General features: G+C 60.2%; 2 long non-coding RNA genes across 2 annotated transcripts; both read right to left on the reverse strand.

The window, feature by feature from the left end:
• Nucleotides 1–17430: 17430 nt before the first annotated feature.
• On the reverse strand, nt 17431–18043 carry LOC142052063 (uncharacterized). The gene is made up of 3 exons (XR_012658694.1): nt 17972–18043; nt 17805–17859; nt 17431–17637 (listed from the first exon to the last, which is right to left on the reverse strand). It is a non-coding gene; the product is annotated as an uncharacterized LOC142052063 (long non-coding RNA).
• Nucleotides 18044–20900: 2857 nt separating this feature from the next.
• Nucleotides 20901–21513, reverse strand: LOC142052064 (uncharacterized). The gene is made up of 3 exons (XR_012658695.1): nt 21442–21513; nt 21275–21329; nt 20901–21107 (listed from the first exon to the last, which is right to left on the reverse strand). It is a non-coding gene; the product is annotated as an uncharacterized LOC142052064 (long non-coding RNA).
• Between the last annotated feature and the right edge of the window lie 5958 nt (nt 21514–27471).

The raw sequence follows: 27471 nt of genomic DNA on the forward strand, positions 1-27471 counted from the left end.
GATGGACCTCAGCCCTGGCTCACAGCCACCCGTACTGCTCAGCTGTCTCACACTCCCTGGGGTGGTTTGACCCTTGGCGCAGCCTAGGGTTAGTGTGGGCCAGGAAGGGCTCCAGGTAAACAGTTTGGATGTGGGCACTACAGGTAGTGGTAGGAGAGGTCAACTGCAAGGATGTGAACTGTGCTGTGCTAGCTGGCCTCTGGGCCAGAGCTTGGTCCCTGACTCACCTAGTTTTAGTAGAGGGAGAGCTGCCTAAAGTCAGGCACATTTGATAAGGTCAAGGAGAGGATCAGAGCTGGTAAGAGAGGGAAAGATCTGGGTGAAAAGTTGCTAAAGGCTGTGTCTGTCCTTTCACTGGCCTCTGTATGTATGGCTCAGTGATTTTAGTGGGTGGCAGTGAGGTAAAAAGGAGGTCTAGTGGATCCACTTTGCAATTATCTTTCATAATTCTTTATAGAGCTACCCTGGTGCAACATGTCTGAGAGAGGACCACTCATCAGCTCTGCACTTGAGACTTGCACTGGATGTTTCTCCCCTGAGGCTGCCCATGTGCTGTTCCCACAGCACAAGGCACGGCCTTGTACTCCCACAGGAGCATCTCTAGTGAATTCAGTGCCCTGTGACAGGGGACGAGTTGTCCTTATGTAGATCAGATTAGACTGAAATGTCAAATGCTCACAAGTGTCCTCACCTTCCACACTGGGGAAACGGACAGCTGAGATTTTCTGATGTTTATGTGATAAAAGCAGGAAGATGTTCAACAAAGTGGCTGTGAGGTGCAGATGCTCCACGATTAAATCATGCCCAAAAGTGAACTCAGTCTCACAAGACAGACACAGCCCTTATCACAAAGAAGTACTTACTTCTTAGTGAGGTAAGAAGAGGGGTCAGCAGAACCGCTACCATGGACTTCCAGATGGCAGACTTCAGCCTGTTTAGGGCACTGGTTGGGAGAGTCCCTTGGGAGGAAGTCCTGAAGGGCAAATGAGTCCAGGAAGGCTGGGTTTTCTTCAAGAAGGAAGTCTTGCAGGCGCAGAAGCAGGCTGTCCCCAAGTGCCGCAAAATGAACTACGGGGAAGACTACCACCCTGGCTGAACAGGGAGCTTTTGCTGACACTTGGGGAAAGAAAGGAGAGTCTAACTCTTTTGGAAGAAGGGGCAGGCAACTCAAGAAGAGTACAATGACTTTGTTAGGTCTTGCAGGGAGAGAATTAGGGAAGCAACAGCCCAGCTAGAACTCAACCTGGCCACTATTGTAAGGGATAACAAAAAAAGTTTTTACAAATACATTAATAACAAAAAGAGGATCAAAGAAAATCTCCATCCTCTATGGATGCAGAGGGGAACATTGTAACTGAGGATGCGGTGGGGCGGCCTGTTGTGACCTCATGTGGCACGGAGAGGCATGGGGGGCTGCAGCGTGGGGCCGGGAGCTGCTCCCATCTCACCCAGCTTCTGCGTATCCTGCAGAGATCCTGGAAGAATTCGATGCGCCGGAGGAGCGCGGCAAAAGCGCGGCCGCAGGAAGAGAGCAGTGAGCGGCCCCGGCACCGAGCGCCCTGCAAACGGCCGACACCCCACGGCAGCCCTGACCCGTGGCTGTGCTGGGGGCTGCTGGCCACTCACTCCATCTCCTCCCTCGGCAGGTGCTTCTTGGGAACATGGAGGAGTGGAGAATCCCACATTGACCCCGGAGATGTGGTGAGTGCTGGGGGAGACCCTCAGACCCTGACCCACACCCCCACCCCATGCCCTGCCCCTGCCCGTGCTGGGGAGCCCTGCTCACCGGCCGAGGAGGGGGTGATGCCCGTGGGTCCTGCGGGAAGGGCCGGGCTGCAGCAGGGTCTCTTCCCTCTCCTCCTCTGCAGGGCGAGAGCGGACACCTGGAGCAGGGAGCGCCTGTCCCCGTGTGCCCCGCTGGCCTCCATGGACTCCCTGGGCTCCCTGGCCTCCCAGTCGTGGGGCAGCTCCATTTCCATGGGCTCCCTCTACTCCTTCCCGGAGCCCTGGCCCGGTGCGATGGCGGAGCTGGCAGCGCCCACCCGCTCAAGATTCCCCTGGTCTCCAAAGACTGTCAAGGGGCCGGTGAGGGAGCCGGGGCCAGCCCCTCGCCAGGAGCCTCCAGTGGAGGTGCCAGCAGTGACCAAGCAAGAGCAGGCTCCCGTGGACAGTGGGGACAGGGCACAGAGTGACGTGGAGCCGCCCCCCAGCAGCCCCCCAGCCACGGCCCCACTCAGTGAAGAGCTTGTCCTGGAGCTCATCCGAGCCATCTGGGACACCACGGCAGCAACCGAGCAGCGCTGTGAGCTGCTGCAGGAAGTACTGACCCAGCGGCAAGGGATGGCGGAGGACAGCAGGGGGTCCTGCGGTGGGACCCCTCCCGGGGAGCCCTGCCTGCCCCACGCCAGCATGGAGGTGCAAGACCAGCCGGGGCTGCTGGAGGCCAGAGCGTGGCCCCAGTGTGCTCAAGAGGAGCTGCCGGGGGTGGACACGGACAAGAACAAAGCTGTGGATGGGGACACAGACAGGGCCGAGAGGAGCAGCCCCATGGAGCTGGGAAGGAGCAGCCCCACAGAGTCAGGCATGAGCAGCCCCGCGGGGCTGGGCAGCAGGACCACGGGAGAAGTGAAGAGGAGCAGCTCCATGACAATGGGCAGACACAGCCCCAAGGGTCTGGGCAGGAGCACGGTGGAACTGGGCAGGAGTAGCCCCAAGGGCTGCATGTTGCCGGCTCCATGGGGCCAGGAAGGAGAAGCTCCATGGGGCTGCGCAGAAGGAGCCACAGGGAGCCAGAAAGAGTGAGCCCAGTGAAATGGAGGGGGAGCAGCTCCATGCGGCCAGGCAGGAGCAGCTCCACAGGCCTGGACAGGAGCACCTCCACTGCTCGGGACAGGAGCCCCCCTGCAGAGCCCAGTCCCTGGTGGCAATGGGTGCCCACAGGCAGGGCGCACGGCCAAGCTTCCCCACGGCTGTGCCCGGTCGCGCAGTGCCTTCGGGAGGGCTGTACCCGGCTCTGGCGCTCCCTGAAGGCCTGGTGGAGGCGCCACTTCGAGCCCCATTACACCCGCATCCGCAAACCCTCGTGGTGGCAGAGCTGGTACTCCAGCAGCAGCGACGGCACCGACTAATGAGGGTCCGAGCAGTGCGGGGCCTGGAACCCCCGGGGGCCGCCACCCCATCTGAAATATTAAAAATTAAATGTTTCCGCTATTCCTGGTGCTGTGGTTCATTCACCAATCCTGCAGCTGTGGGTGCGAGATGCATGCTGCAAGGGAGCCCCCCCACAGGGGCAAAATCCCAGGAATGCAGACCCCCCAGAAGCCAGCAGGAGCCCCAAAGCCCCAGCAGGGAGCAGAGAAGCCTGGGGCAGAGGGGACACGGTGTGTATCCGAGGCAGCCACTTCGCTCCCACGTTCTCCTCCATGGCGGGTCCTGCTGCCTCCCCCGGGGCCCCCTCCGGTGGGCTGGCCTGGCCAGGGATGGGGGGCACAGCTGACCGCGCCTGGCCCAGGGGACACTGCAGCCCAACTGGCATCGCTCTGCCTGCTCAGATGGGGGGGCTTTTCCAACGCAGCCGTTGGTCAGGCCCTGCCTGGGCATCGCCTGGCTCCGCTGCTGGCGCCGGCCACTCGGGCTCCTCATGGGCTTTGGTGCTTTAGTTCCCATCACTAATGAAACTCTCTTTGTCTCAAGCCAAGAGGTTCCTTTATTCCTCGCATTTGCCCTCCAGATTCTGTCCCCATCCCGCGGCGGGGTCGAGCGGCTGACAGGGGCTGGGCTGCTGCCTGCGGTCACGCAGCCGGGGGCTGGGCCGAGCAGGGAGGGACCCGCGCTGGGTTCGGGCACCACCTGGGCTCAGCATCCAGGGGATCTTCTGCAACTTCAAAGCTCTGGCCACTGCTGCTCTTGGCTGGAGGGCCAGCGGTGGCGGGCCTTCTCCTCCTCCTCTTCCTCCTTGTCCCCCCCGGGAAGGCCCCCCAGGGTCCCTCGTCCTGCAGAGTGGGGGCTTCCACTAGCTGTCACCCCTGATCTGCAGGGGGACATCCCGGCCCCTCCTGAGCCCCTCGCATCTGCCCACACCAGCCGAGGAAGGGTGCGGGGGGCAGCAGGTGTGGCAGATGATGCTCTGCCAGCCCATGCTGTCACAAAGGGGTCTCTGCCTGCCCACACTGTCACAAAGGGGGCTCTGCCCACCTGCCAGACTATAAAGGGGGGGGGGGCGGGGCCCCGCCAGAGCAGGCAGCAGGCAGTGGGCACCGCAGTCTGGCATCATCTTGGCAGACTGCAGCCTCAGCCTCTGCCACACCAGCAGTGTTGGGGTTCTGTCCCTGAGGCCCCAGGAGGTCACTGGGGATCTGCATCGCAGGCTTGCGCTGGTGACTCGCAGAGTCACGACTGCACCGGAGCCGGTGCCATGGGGCGCTCCAACGGCCCCATCCCGGCTGAGCTGCTCCCGATCCTGATGCTGGTGCTGCAGCTCAGCACGGTCTTGGCATTGCTGTGGGCCAAGAGGCAATGGGTAGGTGACCGCTGCGCTGTGCTGTGCCGTGCCGTGCCGTGGGGTGGGGTGGGGTGGGGCGGCCTGTTGTGACCTCATGTGGCACGGAGAGGCATGGGGGGCTGCAGCGTGGGGCTGGGAGCTGCTCCCATCTCACCCAGCTTCTGCGTATCCTGCAGAGATCCTGGAAGAAGTCACAGTGTCAGACAAGCACAGCGAGAGCGCGGCCGCAGGAAGAGAGCGGTGAGCGGCCCCGGCACCGAGCGCCCTGCAAACGGCCGACACCCCACAGCAGCCCTGACCCGTGGCTGTGCTGGGGAATGCTGTCACTCACTCCATCTCCTCCTTTAGCAGGTGCATCGGTGGTGCATGGAGGAGTGGAGAATCCCACATTGACCCCGGAGATGTGGTGAGTGCTGGGGGAGACCCTCAGACCCTGACCCACACCCCCACCCCATGCCCTGCCCCTGCCTGTGCTGGGGAGCCCTGCTCGCCGGCCGAGGAGGGGGTGATGCCCGTGGGTCCTGCGGGAAGGGCCGGGCTGCAGCAGGGTCTCTTCCCTCTCCTCCTCTGCAGGGAGAGAGCGGACACCTGGAGCAAGGATCGCCTGTCCCCGTGTGCCCCGCTGGCCTCCATGGACTCCCTGGGCTCCCTGGCCTCCCAGTCGTGGGGCAGCTCCATTTCCACGGGCTCCCTCTACTTCTTCCCAGAGCCCTGGCCCGGTGCGATGGCGGAGCTGGCAGCGCCTACCCGCTCAAGATCCCCGTCTCCGAAGGCTGTCAAGGGGCCGGTGAGGGAGCCGGGGCCAGCCCCTCGCCAGGAGCCTCCAGTGGAGGTGCCAGCGGTGACCGAGCAAGAGCAGGCTCCCGCGGACATTGGGGACAAGGTGCCAACTTCCAGCAGCAGCCCAGTCACGGCCCCGGTCAGTGAAGAGCTCATCCTGGAGCTTATCCGAGCCATCCGGGACACCACGGCAGTGACCGAGCAGCGCTGTGAGCTGCTGCGGGCGCTACTGACTCAGCCACGATGGACGGCGGATGACAGCAGAGGCACCTCCCACGGGACCCCTCCTGAGGAGACCTCCCACCCCCCTGCCAGCATGGAGGTGCAAGACCAGCCGGGGCTGCTGGAGGCAAGAGTGTGGACCCAGTGCGCTCGAGAGGAGCTGCCAAGGGCAGACGTGGAAACGAACGACCCTGTAGATGGGGACATGGACAAGGCCATGGAGGAAGATAGGAGCAGCCCCATGGACCTGGGGACCAGGACCGTGAGAGAAGTGAAGAGGATCTGCTCTATGATGTTGGGCAAAAGCAGCCCCACAAGGCTGGACAGGAGTACGGTGGAACTGGACAGGAGTAGCCCCAAGGGGCTGCATGTTGCCGGCTCCATGGGGCCAGGAAGGAGAAGCTCCATGGGTCTGCGCAGAAGGAGCCACAGGGAGCCAGAAAGAGTGAGCCCAGTGAAATGGAGGGGGAGCAGCTCCATGCGGCCAGGCAGGAGCAGCTCCACAGGCCTGGACAGGAGCACCTCCACTGCTCGGGACAGGAGCCCCCCTGCAGAGCCCAGTCCCTGGTGGCAATGGGTGCCCACAGGCAGGGCGCACGGCCAAGCTTCCCCACGGCTGTGCCCGGTCGCGCAGTGCCTTCGGGAGGGCTGTACCCGGCTCTGGCGCTCCCTGAAGGCCTGGTGGAGACGCCACCTCGAGCCCCATTACACCCGCATCCGCAAGCCCTCGTGGTGGCAGAGCTGGTACTCCAGCAGCAGCGACAGCACCGACTAATGAGGGTCCGAGCAGTGCGGGGCCTGGAACCCCCGGGGGCCGCCACCCCATCTGAAATATTAAAAATTAAATGTTTCTGCTATTCCTGGTGCTGTGGTTCATTCACCAATCCTGCAGCTGTGGGTGCGAGATGCATGCTGCAAGGGAGCCCCCCCACAGGGGCAAAATCCCAGGAATGCAGACCCCCCAGAAGCCAGCAGGAGCCCCAAAGCCCCAGCAGGGAGCAGAGAAGCCTGGGGCAGAGGGGACACGGTGTGTATCCGAGGCAGCCACTTCGCTCCCACGTTCTCCTCCATGGCGGGTCCTGCTGCCTCCCCCGGGGCCCCCTCCGGTGGGCTGGCCTGGCCAGGGATGGGGGGCACAGCTGACCGCGCCTGGCCCAGGGGACACTGCAGCCCAACTGGCATCGCTCTGCCCGCTCAGATGGGGGTCTTTTCCAACGCAGCCATTGGTCAGGCCCTGCCTGGGCATCACCTGGCTCCGCTGCTGGCGCCGGCCACTCGGGCTCCTCATGGGCTTTGGTGCTTTAGTTCCCATCACTAATGAAACTCTCTTTGTCTCAAGCCAAGAGGTTCCTTTATTCCTCGCATTTGCCCTCCAGATTCTGCCCCCATCCCGCGGCGGGGTCGAGCAGCTGACAGGGGCTGGGCTGCTGCCTGCGGTCACGCAGCCGGGGGCTGGGCCGAGCAGGGAGGGACCCGCGCTGGGTTCGGGCACCACCTGGGCTCAGCATCCAGGGGATCTTCTGCAACTTCAAAGCTCTGGCCACTGCTGCTCTTGGCTGGAGGGCAGCACTCTGGGCACCCACTCCATCTGAAATGTTAAATATTAAATTTGCTATATTTCTCGTGCTGTGGTTCATACATTAATCTCGCAGCTGAGGGTGTGGCCCTCTCAGTCATCTGTGTGTATTAGGGTCGTGCTGCAGACCGTGCCCCAGCTCCGCTGCTCTTCTCTGGACACGCTCCAGCCCCTCAAGGCCCTTCTTGTCCCGAGGGGCCCAACCCTGAGCCCAGCATTCGAGGTGGGGCCTCCCCAGGGCTGAGCACAGGGTCCCCATCCCTGCCCGGCTCCTGCTGGCCACACCCGTGCTGACACAAGCCCGGGGGCTGGTGGCCTCCTTGGCCACCTGGGCACTGCTGGCTCATGCCCAGCCAGCTGTCAGCCAACACCCCCAGGGCCTTCTCCGCCGGGCACTTCCCACTTCCCTGCCCCTCTGCCCCAGGCCTGGGGTGATGCCTGGGGTTGGTGTGACCCAAGGGCAGGACCCGGCCCTTGGCCTTGTTAAACCTCACACAACTGGCCTCGGCCCATGATCCAGCCTGTGCAGGTCCCTCTGCAGAGCCTTCCTGCCCTCGAGCAGATCGACACTCCTGCCCAGCTTGGTGTCATCTGCAGACTTACTGAGGGTGTCCTCAATGCCCTCATCCAGATCATCAGAGAAGATATTGAACAGGACTGACCCCAACACTGAGCCCTGGGGAACACCACTCGTGACCGGCGGCCAACTGGATGTGACTCCATTCACCACCACTCTCTCGGCTCAGTTACCAGCCAGTTTTTACCCAGCGAAGAGTACACCCATCCAAGCCATGAGCCACCAGCTTCTCTGGGAGGATGCTGTGGGAGACAGTGTCAAAGGCTTTGCTAAAGCCCAGGTAAACAACATCCACAGCCTTTCCCTCACCCACTAGGTGGGTCACCTGGTCATAGGAGATCAGGCTGGTTAGGCAGGACCTGCCTTTCATGAAGCCATGCTGGCTGGGCCTGATCCCCTGCCTGTCCTGCACCTCCCTAGTGAGCTCATTCAAGATGAGCTGCTCCATGACCTTCCCCGGTACTGAGGTCAGGCTGACAGGTCTGTAGTTCCCCAGATCCTCCTTCTGGCCCTTCTTGTAGATGGGTGTCACATCCGCAAGCCTCCAGGCATCTGGGACCTCCCCTGTTAACCAGAGCTGCTGATAAATGATGGAGAGGCTTGGCGAGCTCCTCTGCCAGCTCCCTCAGTACTCCTGGGTGGGTCCCATCTGGCCTCATCGACTTGTGAGTGTCCAGGTGGAGCAGCAGGTTGTAAACTGCTTCCTCCTGGATTATGGGGCGTTTGTTCTGCTCCTCGTCCCTGCCTTCCAGCTCAGGGGGCTGAATACCTTGGGGATACTGGTCTGGCATTTAAAGACTGAATCAAAGAATGTATTTAGTACCTCAGACTTTTCCTCATCCTCTGCATCCAATAAAGGATGGAGATTCTCTTTGGTTCTCTTTTTGTTGTTAATAGATTTGTAAAAACATTTTTTGTTACCCCTTACAGCAGTGGTCAGGTGGAGCTCTACTGGGCTTTTGCCTTTCTCATTTTCTCTCTGCAAGACCTTACGAGGCCTCTGTACTCCTCTGGAGTTGCCTGACCCTTCTTCCAAAAGCGGTAGACTCTCCTTTTTTCCCTGAATGCCAGCAAAAGCTCTCTGTTCAGCCAGGGCGGTCAGCTTCCCTGTCGGTTCATCTTGCAGCACTTGGGGACACCTGCTCTGGCACCTGCAAGACTTTCTTCTTGAAGAATTCCCAGCCTTCCTGGACCCCTTTGCCCTTCAGTACCACCTCCCAAGGGACTCTCCCAACCAATGCCCTCAATAGGCCAAAGCCTGCCCTCAGGAAGCCCATGGTAGTGGTTCTGCTGACCCCCCTTCTTCACCAAGGATTGAGGACTCAATCAGATCATGGTCACTAAGCCCAAGACAGCCTCCAACCACTGCATCTCCCACCAACCCTTCTCTGTGTGCAGACAGCAGGGCAAGCAAGGCACCTCCACTGGTAGGCTCACTGACCACCTGTGTCAGGAAGGTCTCTTGCACATACTCCAGGAACCTCCTGGACTGTTTCTTCTCTGCTGTGTTGTATTTCAAGACATCTGGTAACTTGAAGTCCCCCACTAGAACAAGGGGAACCGATTGTGATATTTCCGCCAGCTGCTTGTAGAACACTTCATCTACCTCTTCATCCTGGTTGGGTGCTCTATAACAGACTCCCAGCAGCATGGCTGCCTTCCGGCCCTTCCCACTCATCCTTACCCAGAAGCACTCGACCTTATCATCACAATCGCTAAGCTCTATGCAACTGAAGCACTCCCTAACATACAGAGCCACCCAACCACCTCTCCTTTCTTGCCTATCCCTTCTGAAGAGCTAATAGCCATCCATTGCAGCACTGTGGTGGTAAGAGTCATCCCACCATGTCTCTGTGATGGCAACTAAGTCAACACTATCCTGCTGCACAATGGCTTCCAGCTCCTCCTGTTTGTTGCCCATGCTGCATGCATTGGTGTAGATGCACTTGAGCTGGGCTATCTGTTTCACCCCCAACCCTGGCATGCCACCTCTAGGCTCCTCTCTGGTAGGCCTGGTTGTATCCCCTTCCCCCTTTGAACCTAGTTTAAAGCCCTCTTGATGAGCCCCACCAACTCATGAGCAAGAATTGTTCTCCCCCTTTGAGACAGCTGAACTCCATCTGCCGCCAGCAGGCCCGGTGTCATGTAAACCTCGCCATGATCAGAAAAACCAAAATTCTACCGATGGCACCAGCCTCTGAGCCATGTGTTAATCAGATTAGTCTTCCTGTTCCTGTCAGTATTATTCTTCTCTGCCACTGATGGGATTGAGGAAAACAGTACCTGCGCCCCCAATCCTTCAGCTAGTTGCCCCAGCGCCCTGAAGTCCCTTTTGATTTCTCTTCAGCTTCTCTCTGCAACCTCATCACTGCCCACCTGCATAACCAGTACTGGGTAATAATCAGAGGGCCGAACCAGACCAGGGAGCTTCCTAGTAACATCTCTAATCCTGGTCCCAGGGAGGCAGCAGACTTCCCTGTGGGATGGGTCTGGTCAGCATGTTGGGCCCTCTGTCCCCCTCAGAAGGGAATCATCTACAACAATTACCCTCCTTTTCTTCTTAACATGGGCAGCCATAATGCACGGGGCTGACTGACTCTCCCTAGGAACCCCCAGGACGGACCTTCACCTACATCCTCATTTGCCTGGCCCTCAAGTTCCAGAGCCCCATATCTGTTGTGCAGGGGCAGCTGGGAAGGTGAGGGAGGCCAGGAGGGGATTCGCCTGCTGCCCCGAGCAGGGACCTGTTTCCATTCCTGATTTTTCCCTCCTGATGCTTGGTGGCAGGATGGCAGAGGATTCTCTGCTTCCTGTGGAGCTTCTTGTGGAGCCTTAGCCCCAGGGATGGTACAGTGCGGCTCCACCAATCTATCTCCCTCTCACACTCCCTGATGCTCCTTAACCTTTCCACTTCTTCCTTCAGCTCTGCCACCAGGCTGAGCAGATCACCCCCCTGGTCACACCGCAAGCAGCTGCTGTCTCTGCTGCCCTCTGATGCGAATGCCAGGCTCAGGCACTGCCTTCAGCCAGACCCTGACAGCTGTGTGTTTGTGCGGGGGCTCCGAGTCGCCACATTCCTTCTGGCAGTTCTCAGGCGAGTGGAGACCATGGCCAGGGGCCTCTCCTGGGCGGGCGATGACCACTACCTGAGTGACTTGTCAGAGCCCTTAGAGCTGGGAAGGGGACTGCGCCCCGCCCGCTCGAACCGCCGCGCTGTGGCCTACTCGCTCGCGCTCTCTGCGGGCCGTGCGGGGGCGTTTTCCCGCATTCGCTCCTGTCCCCGACCACGCTGAGGCACAGCTGCCTCACCTCAGGGGTTACCGCCTTCCCACTCTGAGAGGAGGCATTTTGTCCAGGAGGAGACTGTGAGAGACAGTACTGAAAGCTTTACTGAAATCCAAAAAGGTCACATTGACTGGCCTCCCTTGGCCAGCTGAGTGGGTGACCTTGTCATAGAAGGAAATCAAGTTTGTTAAACAGGACTTTCCCATCGTGAACCCGTGCTGGCTGGGACCAATGACTGTTGTCTTTTAGTGCTTTTCAATAACTCCCAGAATAATCTCCATAATTTTGCCAAGCACAGCAGTGAGACTGACGGCCCTGTAGTTACCAGGCTTATCCCAGTTGCCCTTCTTGAAGACTGGGACAACATTTGCCAGCTTCCCGTCAACTGGGACCTCTCCAGATTCCCAAGAGTGCTGAAAAGTCATTGAGAGAGGTCTTGCTATGACATCAGCCAGTTCTTTAAGTACCCTTGGATGAATCCCATCAGACTCCATCAATTCACAGGGATCCAGCTGGAGGAGCAAGTCCTGCACAAGTTCAGGGTTGGTTAGTTTATCATTCCCACAGTCATGGTTCTCTAGCCCAGGGCTCTGGAGCTCCCTGAGCCCACCATTGTGTTGAAGACCGAGGCAAAGAAAGCATTAAATGTTTTCCTTTTCTATGGCCCTGCTTGTGAGGTGACCATTCTCATCAAGAAATGGGCCAATGTTATTTCTGGCCTGCCTTTTGCCATTAATGTATTTCAAAAAGCCCTTCTTATCGTCCCTCACAGTACTGGCCACCTTCAACTCTAACAGAGCTTTGGCCGCACGTATTTCCTCCCTGCAGTGGAGAACAGCATCCCTAGAGTCCTCCCATGTTGCCTGACATTGCTTCAACTGGACATATAGTTTCTTTGTTCTCCTATTTCTAGAAGATCCTTGCTTAGCCAAGCAGCCTTCTGCCTTGCCTGCTTGACTCCATACACTTAGGGATTGCCTGCTCCTGTGATTTTAGGAGGTGGTCATTAAAAAGCAACCAGTGCTGATGGATCCCAGCACCTTCAAAAGATTTTCCCCAGGGGACCTTACTAAGTAGTTGCCAGAGTGACCTGAAGTCTGCTCGCCTCATGTCCAGAGCTGAGGTCTCCGTGACCTCCTGAGCAAGATGTGCCAGGGCTTGGGCAGCCTCACGAAGTCAAGTGTTCCCCAATGTGCACAGGACTCCTACTGTCTGGCTCCCTGTGGCTCCTTCTGCGCAGCCCCAAGGAGCTTCTCCTTCCTGGCTCCATGGAGCCGGCAACATGCAGCCCTTGGAGCTACTCCTGTCCAGTTCCACCGTGCTCCTGCCCAGACCCTTGGGGCTGTGTCTGCCCAGTGTCATGCAGGCAGCAGGACCCCCCATGGAGGAGAATGTGGGAGCGAAGTGGCTGACTTGGATAGACACCGCGTCCCCTCTGCCCCAGGCTTCTCTGCTCCCTGCTGGGGCTTTGGGGCTTCTGCTGGCTTCTGGGGGGTCTGCATTCCTGGGATTTTGCCCCTGTGGGGGGGCTCCCTTGCAGCATGCATCTCGCACCCACAGCTGCAGGATTGGTGAATGAACCACAGCACCAGGAATAGCAGAAACATTTAATTTTTAATATTTCAGATGGGGTGGCGGCCCCCGGGGGTTCCAGGCCCCGCACTGCTCGGACCCTCATTAGTCGGTGCTGTCGCTGCTGCTGGAGTACCAGCTCTGCCACCACGAGGGCTTGCGGATGCGGGTGTAATGGGGCTCGAAGTGGCGTCTCCACCAGGCCTTCAGGGAGCGCCAGAGCCGGGTACAGCCCTCCCGAAGGCACTGCGCGACCGGGCACAGCCGTGGGGAAGCTTGGCCGTGCGCCCTGCCTGTGGGCACCCATTGCCACCAGGGACTGGGCTCTGCAGGGGGGCTCCTGTCCCGAGCAGTGGGGGTGCTCCTGTCCAGGCCTGTGGAGCTGCTCCTGCCTGGCTGCATGGAGCTGCTCCCCCTCCATTCCACTGGGCTCACTCTTTCTGGCTCCCTGTGGCTCCTTCTGCGCAGCCCCATGGAGCTTCTCCTTCCTGGCCCCATGGAGCCGGCAACATGCAGCCCCTTGGGGCTACTCCTGCCCAGTTCCACCGTGCTCCTGCCCAGACCCTTGGGGCTGTGTCTGCCCATTGTCATGGAGCTGCTGCTCTTCACTTCTCCCGTGGTCCTGCTGCCCAGCCCCGTGGGGGTGCTCGTGCCCGACTCCATGGGGCTGCACCTTTCCTGCTCCATAGAGTGGGTCCTTTTGAGTCCTGTGCAGATGCCACTGTCCATCTCCATGGAGTTGCTGCTCTTCACTTCTCCCGTGGTCCTACTGCCCATCCCCACGGGGCTGCTCATGCCCGACTCCATGGGGCTGCTCCTTTCCTGCTCCATAGAGTGGGTCCTTTTGAGTCCCGTGCAGATGCCACTGTCCATCTCCATGGAGCTGCTGCTCTTCACTTCTCCCGTGGTCCTGCTGCCCAGCCCCACGGGGCTGCTCATGCCCGACTCCATGGGGCTGCTCCTTCCCAGCTCCATGGGGCTGCTCCTCTCGGCCTTGTCCGTGTCCCCATCCACAGCGTTGTTCTTGTCTGTGTCCACCCCCGGCAGCTCCTCTTGAGCGCACTGGGGCCACGCTCTGGCCTCCAGCAGCCCCGGCTGGTCTTGCACCTCCATGCTGGCGTGGGGCAGGCAGGGCTCCCCGGGAGGGGTCCCACCGCAGGACCCCCTGCTGTCCTCCGCCATCCCTTGCCGCTGGGTCAGTACTTCCCGCAGCAGCTCACAGCGCTGCTCGGTTGCTGCCGTGGTGTCCCAGATGGCTCGGATGAGCTCCAGGACAAGCTCTTCACTGAGCGGGGCCGTGGCTGGGGGGCTGCTGGGGGGTGGCTCCACATCACTCTGTGCCCTGTCCCCACTGTCCACGGGAGCCTGCTCTTGCTCGGTCACTGCTGGCACCTCCACTGGAGGCTCCTGGCGAGGGGCTGGCCCCGGCTCCCTCACCCGCCCCTTGACAGCCTTTGGAGACCAGGGGAATCTTGAGCGGGTGGGCGCTGCCAGCTCCGCCATCGCACCGGGCCAGGGCTCCGGGAAGGAGTAGAGGGAGCCCATGGAAATGGAGCTGCCCCACGACTGGGAGGCCAGGGAGCCCAGGGAGTCCATGGAGGCCAGCGGGGCACACGGGGACAGGCGCTCCCTGCTCCAGGCGTCCGCTCTCACCCTGCAGAGGAGGAGAGGGAAGAGACCCTGCTGCAGCCCGGCCCCTCCCGCAGGACCCACGGGCATCACCTCCTCCTCGGCCGGCGAGCAGGGCTCCCCAGCACGGGCAGGGGCAGGGCATGGGGTGGGGGTGTGGGTCAGGGTCTGAGGGTCTCCCCCAGCACTCACCACATCTCCGGGGTCAATGTGGGATTCTCCACTCCTCCGTGTTCCCAAGAAGCACCTGCCGAGGGAGGAGATGGAGTGAGTGGCCGGCAGCCCCCGGCAAAGCCGCGGGTCAGGGCTGCCGTGGGGTGTCGGCCGTCTGCAGGGCGCTCGGTGCCGGGGCCGCTCACCGCTCTCTTCCTGCGGCCGCGCTCTTGCCGCGCTCCTCCGGCGCATCGAATTCTTCCAGGATCTCTGCAGGATACACAGAAGCTGGGTGAGATGGGAGCAGCTCCCGGCCCCACGCTGCAGCCCCCCATGCCTCTCCGTGCCACATGAGGTCACAACAGGCCGCCCCACCCCACCCCACCCCATGGCACGGCACGGCACAGCACAGCGCAGCGGTCACCTACCCATTGCCGCTTGGCCCACAGCAATGCCGAGACCGTGCTGAGCTGCAGCACCAGCATCAGGATCGGGAGCAGCTCAGCCGGGATGGGGCCGTTGGAGCGCCCCATGGCACCGGCTCCGGTGCAGTCGTGACTCTGCGAGTCACCAGCGCAAGCCTGCGATGCAGATCCCCAGTGACCTCCTGGGGCCTCAGGGACAGAACCCCAACACTGCTGGTGTGGCAGAGGCTGAGGCTGCAGTCTGCCGAGACGATGCCAGACTGCGGTGCCCACTGCCTGCTGCCTGCTCTGGCGGGGCCCCGCCCCCCCCCCTTTATAGTCTGGCAGGTGGGCAGAGCCCCCTTTGTGACAGTGTGGGCAGGCAGAGACCCCTTTGTGACAGCATGGGCTGGCAGAGCATCATCTGCCACACCTGCTGCCCCCCGCACCCTTCCTCGGCTGGTGTGGGCAGATGCGAGGGGCTCAGGAGGGGCCGGGACGTCCCCCTGCAGATCAGGGGTGACAGCTGGTGGAAGCCCCCACTCTGCAGGACGAGGGACCCTGGGGGGCCTTCCCGGGGGGGACAAGGAGGAAGAGGAGGAGGAGAAGGCCCGCCACCGCTGGCCCTCCAGCCAAGAGCAGCAGTGGCCAGAGCTTTGAAGTTGCAGAAGATCCCCTGGATGCTGAGCCCAGGTGGTGCCCGAACCCAGCGCGGGTCCCTCCCTGCTCGGCCCAGCCCCAGCTGCGTGACCCCAGGGTGCAGCCCAGCCCCTGTCAGCCGCTCGACCCCGCCGCGGGATGGGGACAGAATCTGGAGGGCAAATGCGAGGAATAAAGGAACCTCTTGGCTTGAGACAAAGAGAGTTTCATTAGTGATGGGAACTAAAGCACCAAAGCCCATGAGGAGCCCGAGTGGCCGGCGCCAGCAGCGGAGCCAGGCGATGCTCAGGCAGGGCCTGACCAACGGCTGCGTTGGAAAAGCCCCCCCATCTGAGCAGGCAGAGCGATGCCAGTTGGGCTGCAGTGTCCCCTGGGCCAGGCGCGGTCAGCTGTGCCCCCCATCCCTGGCCAGGCCAGCCCACCGGAGGGGGCCCCGGGGGAGGCAGCAGGACCCGCCATGGAGGAGAACGTGGGAGCGAAGTGGCTGCCTCGGATACACACCGTGTCCCCTCTGCCCCAGGCTTCTCTGCTCCCTGCTGGGGCTTTGGGGCTCCTGCTGGCTTCTGGGGGGTCTGCATTCCTGGGATTTTGCCCCTGTGGGGGGGCTCCCTTGCAGCATGCATCTCGCACCCACAGCTGCAGGATTGGTGAATGAACCACAGCACCAGGAATAGCAGAAACATTTAATTTTTAATATTTCAGATGGGGTGGCGGCCCCCGGGGGTTCCAGGCCCCGCACTGCTCGGACCCTCATTAGTCGGTGCTGTCGCTGCTGCTGGAGTACCAGCTCTGCCACCACGAGGGCTTGCGGATGCGGGTGTAATGGGGCTCGAGGTGGCGTCTCCACCAGGCCTTCAGGGAGCGCCAGAGCCGGGTACAGCCCTCCCGAAGGCACTGCGCGACCGGGCACAGCCGTGGGGAAGCTTGGCCGTGCGCCCTGCCTGTGGGCACCCATTGCCACCAGGGACTGGGCTCTGCAGGGGGGCTCCTGTCCCGAGCAGTGGGGGTGCTCCTGTCCAGGCCTGTGGAGCTGCTCCTGCCTGGCCGCATGGAGCTGCTCCCCCTCCATTTCACTGGGCTCACTCTTTCTGGCTCCCTGTGGCTCCTTCTGCGCAGCCCCATGGAGCTTCTCCTTCCAGGCCCCATGGAGCCGGCAACATGCAGCCCCTTGGGGCTACTCCTGCCCAGTTCCACCGTGCTCCTGCCCAGACCCTTGGGGCTGTGTCTGCCCATTGTCATGGAGCTGCTGCTCTTCACTTCTCCCGTGGTCCTGCTGCCCAGCCCCGTGGGGGTGCTCGTGCCCGACTCCATGGGGCTGCACCTTTCCTGCTCCATAGAGTGGGTCCTTTTGAGTCCCGTGCAGATGCCACTGTCCATCTCCATGGAGCTGCTGCTCTTCACTTCTCCCGTGGTCCTGCTGCCCATCCCCACGGGGCTGCTCATGCCCGACTCCATGGGGCTGCTCCTTTCCTGCTCCATAGAGTGGGTCCTTTTGAGTCCCGTGCAGATGCCACTGTCCATCTCCATGGAGCTGCTCCTCTTCACTTCTTCCGTGGTCCTGCTGCCCAGCCCCGTGGGGCTGCTCATGCCCGACTCTGTGGGGCTGCTCCTCTCGGCCTTGTCCGTGTCCCCATCCACAGCGTTGTTCTTGTCTGTGTCCACCCCCGGCAGCTCCTCTTGAGCGCACTGGGGCCACGCTCTGGCCTCCAGCAGCCCCGGCTGGTCTTGCACCTCCATGCTGGCATGGGGCAGGCAGGGCTCCCCGGGAGGGGTCCCACCGCAGGACCCCCTGCTGTCCTCCGCCATCCCTTGCCGCTGGGTCAGTACTTCCCGCAGCAGCTCACAGCGCTGCTCGGTCACTGCCGTGGTGTCCCGGATGGCTCGGATGAGCTCCAGGACAAGCTCTTCACTGAGCGGGGCCGTGGCTGGGGGGCTGCTGGGGGGTGGCTCCACGTCACTCTGTGCCCTGTCCCCACTGTCCACGGGAGCCTGCTCTTGCTCGGTCACTGCTGGCACCTCCACTGGAGGCTCCTGGCGAGGGGCTGGCCCCGGCTCCCTCACCCGCCCCTTGACAGCCTTTGGAGACCAGGGGAATCTTGAGCGGGTGGGCGCTGCCAGCTCCGCCATCGCACCGGGCCAGGGCTCCGGGAAGGAGTAGAGGGAGCCCATGGAAATGGAGCTGCCCCACGACTGGGAGGCCAGGGAGCCCAGGGAGTCCATGGAGGCCAGCGGGGCACACGGGGACAGGCGCTCCCTGCTCCAGGCGTCCGCTCTCGCCCTGCAGAGGAGGAGAGGGAAGAGACCCTGCTGCAGCCCGGCCCCTCCCGCAGGACCCACGGGCATCACCTCCTCCTCGGCCGGCGAGCAGGGCTCCCCAGCACGGGCAGGGGCAGGGCATGGGGTGGGGGTGTGGGTCAGGGTCTGAGGGTCTCCCCCAGCACTCACCACATCTCCGGGGTCAATGTGGGATTCTCCACTCCTCCATGTTCCCAAGAAGCACCTGCCGAGGGAGGAGATGGAGTGAGTGGCCAGCAGCCCCCAGTACAGCCACGGGTCAGGGCTGCCGTGGGGTGTCGGCCGTTTGCAGGGCGCTCGGTGCCGGGGCCGCTCACCGCTCTCTTCCTGCGGCCGCGCTCTTGCCGCGCTCCTCCGGCGCATCGAATTCTTCCAGGATCTCTGCAGGATACACAGAAGCTGGGTGAGATGGGAGCAGCTCCCGGCCCCACGCTGCAGCCCCCCATGCCTCTCCGTGCCACATGAGGTCACAACAGGCCGCCCCACCCCACCCCACCCCACGGCACGGCACGGCACAGCACAGCGCAGCGGTCACCTACCCATTGCCGCTTGGCCCACAGCAATGCCGAGACCGTGCTGAGCTGCAGCACCAGCATCAGGATCGGGAGCAGCTCAGCCGGGATGGGGCCGTTGGAGCGCCCCATGGCACCGGCTCCGGTGCAGTCGTGACTCTGCGAGTCACCAGCACAAGCCTGCGATGCAGATCCCCAGTGACCTCCTGGGGCCTCAGGGACAGAACCCCAACACTGCTGGTGTGGCAGAGGCTGAGGCTGCAGTCTGCCGAGACGATGCCAGACTGCGGTGCCCACTGCCTGCTGCCTGCTCTGGCGGGGCCCCGCCCCCCCCCCTTTATAGTCTGGCAGGTGGGCAGAGCCCCCTTTGTGACAGTGTGGGCAGGCAGAGACCCCTTTGTGACAGCATGGGCTGGCAGAGCATCATCTGCCACACCTGCTGCCCCCCGCACCCTTCCTCGGCTGGTGTGGGCAGATGCGAGGGGCTCAGGAGGGGCCGGGACGTCCCCCTGCAGATCAGGGGTGACAGCTGGTGGAAGCCCCCACTCTGCAGGACGAGGGACCCTGGGGGGCCTTCCCGGGGGGGACAAGGAGGAAGAGGAGGAGGAGAAGGCCCGCCACCGCTGGCCCTCCAGCCAAGAGCAGCAGTGGCCAGAGCTTTGAAGTTGCAGAAGATCCCCTGGATGCTGAGCCCAGGTGGTGCCCGAACCCAGCGCGGGTCCCTCCCTGCTCGGCCCAGCCCCAGCTGCGTGACCCCAGGGTGCAGCCCAGCCCCTGTCAGCCGCTCGACCCCGCCGCGGGATGGGGACAGAATCTGGAGGGCAAATGCGAGGAATAAAGGAACCTCTTGGCTTGAGACAAAGAGAGTTTCATTAGTGATGGGAACTAAAGCACCAAAGCCCATGAGGAGCCCGAGTGGCCGGCGCCAGCAGCGGAGCCAGGCGATGCTCAGGCAGGGCCTGACCAACGGCTGCGTTGGAAAAGCCCCCCCATCTGAGCAGGCAGAGCGATGCCAGTTGGGCTGCAGTGTCCCCTGGGCCAGGCGCGGTCAGCTGTGCCCCCCATCCCTGGCCAGGCCAGCCCACCGGAGGGGGCCCCGGGGGAGGCAGCAGGACCCGCCATGGAGGAGAACGTGGGAGCGAAGTGGCTGCCTCGGATACACACCGTGTCCCCTCTGCCCCAGGCTTCTCTGCTCCCTGCTGGGGCTTTGGGGCTCCTGCTGGCTTCTGGGGGGTCTGCATTCCTGGGATTTTGCCCCTGTGGGGGGGCTCCCTTGCAGCATGCATCTCGCACCCACAGCTGCAGGATTGGTGAATGAACCACAGCACCAGGAATAGCAGAAACATTTAATTTTTAATATTTCAGATGGGGTGGCGGCCCCCGGGGGTTCCAGGCCCCGCACTGCTCGGACCCTCATTAGTCGGTGCTGTCGCTGCTGCTGGAGTACCAGCTCTGCCACCACGAGGGCTTGCGGATGCGGGTGTAATGGGGCTCGAGGTGGCGTCTCCACCAGGCCTTCAGGGAGCGCCAGAGCCGGGTACAGCCCTCCCGAAGGCACTGCGCGACCGGGCACAGCCGTGGGGAAGCTTGGCCGTGCGCCCTGCCTGTGGGCACCCATTGCCACCAGGGACTGGGCTCTGCAGGGGGGCTCCTGTCCCGAGCAGTGGGGGTGCTCCTGTCCAGGCCTGTGGAGCTGCTCCTGCCTGGCCGCATGGAGCTGCTCCCCCTCCATTTCACTGGGCTCACTCTTTCTGGCTCCCTGTGGCTCCTTCTGCGCAGCCCCATGGAGCTTCTCCTTCCAGGCCCCATGGAGCCGGCAACATGCAGCCCCTTGGGGCTACTCCTGCCCAGTTCCACCGTGCTCCTGCCCAGACCCTTGGGGCTGTGTCTGCCCATTGTCATGGAGCTGCTGCTCTTCACTTCTCCCGTGGTCCTGCTGCCCAGCCCCGTGGGGGTGCTCGTGCCCGACTCCATGGGGCTGCACCTTTCCTGCTCCATAGAGTGGGTCCTTTTGAGTCCCGTGCAGATGCCACTGTCCATCTCCATGGAGCTGCTGCTCTTCACTTCTCCCGTGGTCCTGCTGCCCATCCCCACGGGGCTGCTCATGCCCGACTCCATGGGGCTGCTCCTTTCCTGCTCCATAGAGTGGGTCCTTTTGAGTCCCGTGCAGATGCCACTGTCCATCTCCATGGAGCTGCTCCTCTTCACTTCTTCCGTGGTCCTGCTGCCCAGCCCCGTGGGGCTGCTCATGCCCGACTCTGTGGGGCTGCTCCTCTCGGCCTTGTCCGTGTCCCCATCCACAGCGTTGTTCTTGTCTGTGTCCACCCCCGGCAGCTCCTCTTGAGCGCACTGGGGCCACGCTCTGGCCTCCAGCAGCCCCGGCTGGTCTTGCACCTCCATGCTGGCATGGGGCAGGCAGGGCTCCCCGGGAGGGGTCCCACCGCAGGACCCCCTGCTGTCCTCCGCCATCCCTTGCCGCTGGGTCAGTACTTCCCGCAGCAGCTCACAGCGCTGCTCGGTCACTGCCGTGGTGTCCCGGATGGCTCGGATGAGCTCCAGGACAAGCTCTTCACTGAGCGGGGCCGTGGCTGGGGGGCTGCTGGGGGGTGGCTCCACGTCACTCTGTGCCCTGTCCCCACTGTCCACGGGAGCCTGCTCTTGCTCGGTCACTGCTGGCACCTCCACTGGAGGCTCCTGGCGAGGGGCTGGCCCCGGCTCCCTCACCCGCCCCTTGACAGCCTTTGGAGACCAGGGGAATCTTGAGCGGGTGGGCGCTGCCAGCTCCGCCATCGCACCGGGCCAGGGCTCCGGGAAGGAGTAGAGGGAGCCCATGGAAATGGAGCTGCCCCACGACTGGGAGGCCAGGGAGCCCAGGGAGTCCATGGAGGCCAGCGGGGCACACGGGGACAGGCGCTCCCTGCTCCAGGCGTCCGCTCTCGCCCTGCAGAGGAGGAGAGGGAAGAGACCCTGCTGCAGCCCGGCCCCTCCCGCAGGACCCACGGGCATCACCTCCTCCTCGGCCGGCGAGCAGGGCTCCCCAGCACGGGCAGGGGCAGGGCATGGGGTGGGGGTGTGGGTCAGGGTCTGAGGGTCTCCCCCAGCACTCACCACATCTCCGGGGTCAATGTGGGATTCTCCACTCCTCCATGTTCCCAAGAAGCACCTGCCGAGGGAGGAGATGGAGTGAGTGGCCAGCAGCCCCCAGTACAGCCACGGGTCAGGGCTGCCGTGGGGTGTCGGCCGTTTGCAGGGCGCTCGGTGCCGGGGCCGCTCACCGCTCTCTTCCTGCGGCCGCGCTCTTGCCGCGCTCCTCCGGCGCATCGAATTCTTCCAGGATCTCTGCAGGATACACAGAAGCTGGGTGAGATGGGAGCAGCTCCCGGCCCCACGCTGCAGCCCCCCATGCCTCTCCGTGCCACATGAGGTCACAACAGGCCGCCCCACCCCACCCCACCCCACGGCACGGCACGGCACAGCACAGCGCAGCGGTCACCTACCCATTGCCGCTTGGCCCACAGCAATGCCGAGACCGTGCTGAGCTGCAGCACCAGCATCAGGATCGGGAGCAGCTCAGCCGGGATGGGGCCGTTGGAGCGCCCCATGGCACCGGCTCCGGTGCAGTCGTGACTCTGCGAGTCACCAGCACAAGCCTGCGATGCAGATCCCCAGTGACCTCCTGGGGCCTCAGGGACAGAACCCCAACACTGCTGGTGTGGCAGAGGCTGAGGCTGCAGTCTGCCGAGACGATGCCAGACTGCGGTGCCCACTGCCTGCTGCCTGCTCTGGCGGGGCCCCGCCCCCCCCCCTTTATAGTCTGGCAGGTGGGCAGAGCCCCCTTTGTGACAGTGTGGGCAGGCAGAGACCCCTTTGTGACAGCATGGGCTGGCAGAGCATCATCTGCCACACCTGCTGCCCCCCGCACCCTTCCTCGGCTGGTGTGGGCAGATGCGAGGGGCTCAGGAGGGGCCGGGACGTCCCCCTGCAGATCAGGGGTGACAGCTGGTGGAAGCCCCCACTCTGCAGGACGAGGGACCCTGGGGGGCCTTCCCGGGGGGGACAAGGAGGAAGAGGAGGAGGAGAAGGCCCGCCACCGCTGGCCCTCCAGCCAAGAGCAGCAGTGGCCAGAGCTTTGAAGTTGCAGAAGATCCCCTGGATGCTGAGCCCAGGTGGTGCCCGAACCCAGCGCGGGTCCCTCCCTGCTCGGCCCAGCCCCCAGCTGCGTGACCCCAGTGTTGTGTTAATAGTAAGAGTCTGAGGAGTGGCTGGGGGGAGACCCTACCGTTGAGTCACGTGGTTCACACAGGACCCCTTTGCTTTCTAAACTCCTCCAAGAGGAGTTAGGCGTGGCTAAGCCCAGTCTTAGTCTTAGACTTGGTCAATGGTTTTTTCCTAAGGGTTGAAGAAGTATTTGTTGTTAGTCACTAATCTGGCAGATGCGCAGGCCAGTTGTGTTCGATGAGACCCATTAAGGCTAGATTAATGAATAGTGCAATTCAATAAAGCAACAAATACACAGGTTCTTTGTATTACTGGTGATAAATCTGATGGTTATAAAACACACATAAATACCAAAGATACGCATAACACTGCTAGGCTATAAGTGTGCTAAACAAATATGAGGCGACTCTGCATTGGAGATTTACAGGACGACTCCAATGCCTTAGAGATTTACGTGAAACAAACATGAAGAAGTGACTCAGGGTGGTACACAATGGTATCTTCCCCAACACCCTCTTTCTCTTTACAAATTTTATACTAATTTTTACCTTTCAGGTGGACTTGACTGACTATAGTCATACACATTGTTATTATGATTGGTGTAAAATTTCATCGCTTTGCTTTTAAAGGTGTAGACTAGAAAAATTCAAAGTGCGTGCCCAGTAAGGGGCGCTCACACCTTAGAGACATGTATCTTTTGGGATGTAGGTGTGTTTTGGCCCCGGGGGAGGGAGTAGGAAGCCCATGGAGGGGAACCTGGGGGTGCCATTTTAACCAGGGTGATGAAGTTAACCAAACACGGGTGCTGCTCTATCATCCAACTGAACTGTCTGGGGACAATCAGTGTATTTTATAATCATTAATGCAATAGATAATGTGTTTCTGTCAGAATCCCTCTCCTATCAGACTCAAAGCCTAATTTTTAGATCCCAAAACCCTCACTCCCAGTGCTCGGGCTCCAAACCTCTGTTTTAAGGGCTAAATTACAGCCTCACGTTTAGGTAGCAATGGTTCAGGGTATAAATGGTTGGGAGTTACTAATACAGTCTAGCGTAGCTCAACTAAGGCTGGGACCCAGAGCCGAAACTTAGCCAGGATAAGGAGGCAGCCAAAACAAGAACAGCCTGCACGATGACTAAAGCTTCTTACTTTAGGGAGTCAGAGAGGCCTCGAGATTCGAAGTACCTAAACAAAGTCACGATGACGTCTGGCCTTAAGAAAAGCAGCCATACAGAGCCACAAAGGTGAGGAACTGCAGAGCAGAGACTAAACCAGAACAGAGCAGCCCTCATGGGCAGCACGTGCATCATCTCAGAACCGAGTTTGCGGGAACACAAGAGTTAACTAGTGGACACAGGGAGGAAGAGTATGTCCTTCATCCAGAGCCCCCTGAGGAGCACCCGGAGACACCAATAGGCATGCGCAAATAACATCTGAATATGTATATATTTTATCAGAAAGCTAATGAATATGTCTATGAAGCATGTACTTAACGGGCACAAAGACATTTGAGGGGTGCACGGTAGGAGGAGCGATCCCCTGTGCATCCGGCGCCACAAATAAAGAATGCCTGCCTTCTAACACTACATTGGTGTTACGGGGTTTATTCCTGGTTTTGGTGACACCATGGCTGCCTCATCTGACACTGACTCCTTCCAGGAGCTCTGCAGGGCCTGCAGGAGCTGGGTGGGACAGGGGCAGCTCCCGGCCCCACGCCGCTGTCACAGAGCTACGCGAGAACTAACCCAGACCAAGGACAAGCTGGAACATCCAAAAGCACACCAAAACCCCATGAGAAACAGGGGCCAACTGCAACCAGTCCACCCTCCGCTGACATTTCACGCGTGACAGGCTCGAGCTGTCGGTCGGGGTATTGTCACTCCACGTTTCCAGCCAAGGACGATGGCCCACAGCGTGCCCCCCCTGTCCCTCCCCGAGGGGAGCTCTCTCCCTCTCCCGGGGACCCCGAAGGTACAGGCCCTCACGGGGATCCAAGGGCTCCCTCGAGGGTGTTTCCAGGAGGAATCACTCACCTAAATGCCTTCTTCTCCTCAGTCTTTAACCACCAGTCCAGTCATCCCCCTGAGCTGGAAGACAGGGACAGAGAGCAGAATAAATCCACCATAATCCAGGAGGAAGCAGTTTATGACCTGCTGCTCCACCTGGACACTCACAAATCTATGGGGCCAGATGGGATCCACCCAAGAGCACTGAGGGAACTGGCAGAGGAGCTTGCCAAGCCACTCTCCATCATTTACCAGCAGTCCTGGTTAACAAGGGAGGTCCCAGATGACTGGAGGCTTGCTGATGTGACGCCCATCTACAAGGGCCAGAAGGAGGACCTAGGGAACTACAGGCCTGTCAGCCTGACTTCAGTACTGGGTAAGATTATGGAGCGATACATCTAGAGGGAGTGCACTAGACAAGTGCAGGACAACCAGGGGATCAGGGAATGAACCTTCCTGACCAAGCTCAGCTCCTTCTATGACCATGTGACCCACCTAGTGGATGAGGGAAAGGCTGTGGATGTTGTCTTCCAGGACTTAGCAAAGACTTTGACATGGTGTCCCACTGTATCCTCCTAGCGAAACAGGTAGCTCATGGCTTGGATGGGTGTACTCTTCACTGGGTAAAAAGCTGCCTGGATGGCTGAGCCCATAGAGTTGTGGTGAACAGAGTTAATCCAGCTGGTGGCCAGTCATCACAAGTGGGGTTCCCCAGGGCTCAGTGTTGGGGCCAATCTTGTTTAATGTCTTTTTCAATTATCTCAATGAGGGGATTGAGTGCGCCCTCAGTAAGTTTGCAGACGACATCGTGTTGGGCGGGAGTATCGATCTGCTCGAGGATAGGAAGGCTCTACAGAGGGATCTGGACAGGCTGGATCAATGGGCTGAGGCCAACTGTATGAGGCTCAACAAGGCCAAGTGCCGGGTCCTGCACTTGGGTCACAACAACCCCATGCAACGCTACAGGCTTGGGGAGGAGTGGCTGGAGAGCTGCCTGGCAGAAAATGACCTGGGGGTGTTGGTTGACAGCCGGCTGAACATGAGGGAGCAGTATCCCCGGGTGGCCAAGAAGGCCAACAGCATCCTGGCTTGTATCAGGACTAGTGCAGCCAGCAGGAGCAGGGAGGTGATCGTGCCCCTGTGCTCAGCACTGATGAAGCTGCACCTCGAGTACTGGGTTCGTTTTTGGGCCCCTCACTACAAGAAGGACACTGAGTTGCTGGAGCGTGTCCAGAGGAGGGCAATGAAGTTGGTGAAGGGTCTGGAGAGCAGTCTTACAAGAAGAAATTGAGGGAAGTGGGGTTGTTTAGTGTGGAGAAGAGGAGTCTGAGGGGAGACCTTATTGCCCTCTACAACTACCTGAAAGGAGGTTGTAGTGAGGTAAGTGTTGGTCTCTTCTCCCAGGTCACTAGTGATAGAACGAGAGGAAACAGCTTCAAGCTGCATCAGGGGAGGTTTAGATTGGATATTGGTAAAAATTTCTTCATTGAGAGAGTGCTGAGGCATTGGAACAGGCTGCCCAGAGTGGTGGTGGAGTCACCATCCCTGGAGGTGTTCAAAAAACATGTAGATGTGACACTTCATGGCATGATTTAGGAGACATGGTAGTGTTGTGCTGACGGTTGGACTTGATGATCTTCGAGGTCTTTTCCAACCTTAATGATTCTATGATTCTATGAGATTGAAGGGTGAATTGCTTCTTCTAAATGCTGTGCTCTGAAGACAAACTCCAGGACCACATGTTCTTTGGGGATAGCAATCTCTAGTGGCTGCATGATATGAAACTGCACCACAGCATCCCCTCAGAAACAGCTGGTGAACTGAACTCCAAGAGTTCAGGATCATTTCAGTCTCCAGCCTAGTTCACGTGGTAGAGGTTGGATTTCCGCCTAAGCTGCTTTCTATGGCACCAGCGGGACAGTCAATGACTGCACATTTAACTCAAGATGTGTAAAACATCACTAGTAGAACTGATGCCCCGACAGGAAGGATGCTAAATTAAAGCAAAACAGTCTCATTCTATAATCACATTTCCTGGCATGAATCAGGGGTAACTTCATTGGTTCAAATCAAGTTACTCCACAACAAATCCTGTAGGGACATGACTGACATTATCCCTGATTGCAGTTTTTTGAAGTAGGATAAGAAGATGGTGTGGTGGGTGCCCATGGCATTGCAAGTTTTTTCACTGCAGGAGCAAAGACGTCTGTGGAATAGCTCTTGACACTTCTAAGCCTGTGCATGAATTACTGCACATACTGCAGATCAGTAGGGGAAAAATACCAAAGAGGTCCTATTTTCCTCTGCAAGTTGTCAAGTTATGTTTTCATTTTTAAATACTTTTAAATACTTATAATCACTAGGATCTCCGAGGTGGGTTAAAAAAATCAAACCCTAGAAGTATTTTCTAAGCTTGATTAATTTCATGTCTGTAGGTGGCATCCACCTGCAAACCTCCAGAAGCTGCCTCCTGGACTTAGACTCCACACAATGATGGAGGGACGTAGGGCAGGTTTCTAATTACTGCTTGCCATCACCTTGTGCTGGTTTTGGCTGAGAAGGGGTTAATTCTCCTCACTGTGGGGGTCGGCTACCTTTCCAGCTTCCCGAGCTCTGCCACGTGGCGGGGGGGCTGGGAGGGACGGGGCCATGGCGGGGGCGGCTGACCCCGACTGGCCAATGGCAGGTTCATTCCATACCATGTGACACCATGACCAGTACATTAAGGCGGAGCAGGTTGCGGCTCGGGAGCGGCGCAGCGTTGGGTCAGCGGGTGGCTGCGTCGCGGGCGGTTTGTTTCGGCGGTTCGTTTTGGCGGTTCGTTCCCCCTCTCCCCTCCCCTGGGGTTTTGCGCCTCTTGTTGTTCTCCTTTACATTGCATTTCTGTTGTTGTTTCTTTTAACTTTAATTGTTAAACTGTTCTTATCCCAACCCACGAGCGTTACCCTTCTGATTCTCTCCCCCATCTACCGGTGGGGGAGTGAGCGAGCGACTGTGTGGGGCTGAGCTGCCGGCTAAACCATGACACACCTCTAGCTATACATTTAACTGTCAAGGCTTTTTTGACAAATTACAGGCAAG

This window comes from Phalacrocorax aristotelis, chromosome 1 (assembly GCF_949628215.1).
Source record: "Phalacrocorax aristotelis chromosome 1, bGulAri2.1, whole genome shotgun sequence".
Classification (NCBI taxonomy): domain Eukaryota; kingdom Metazoa; phylum Chordata; class Aves; order Suliformes; family Phalacrocoracidae; genus Phalacrocorax; species Phalacrocorax aristotelis.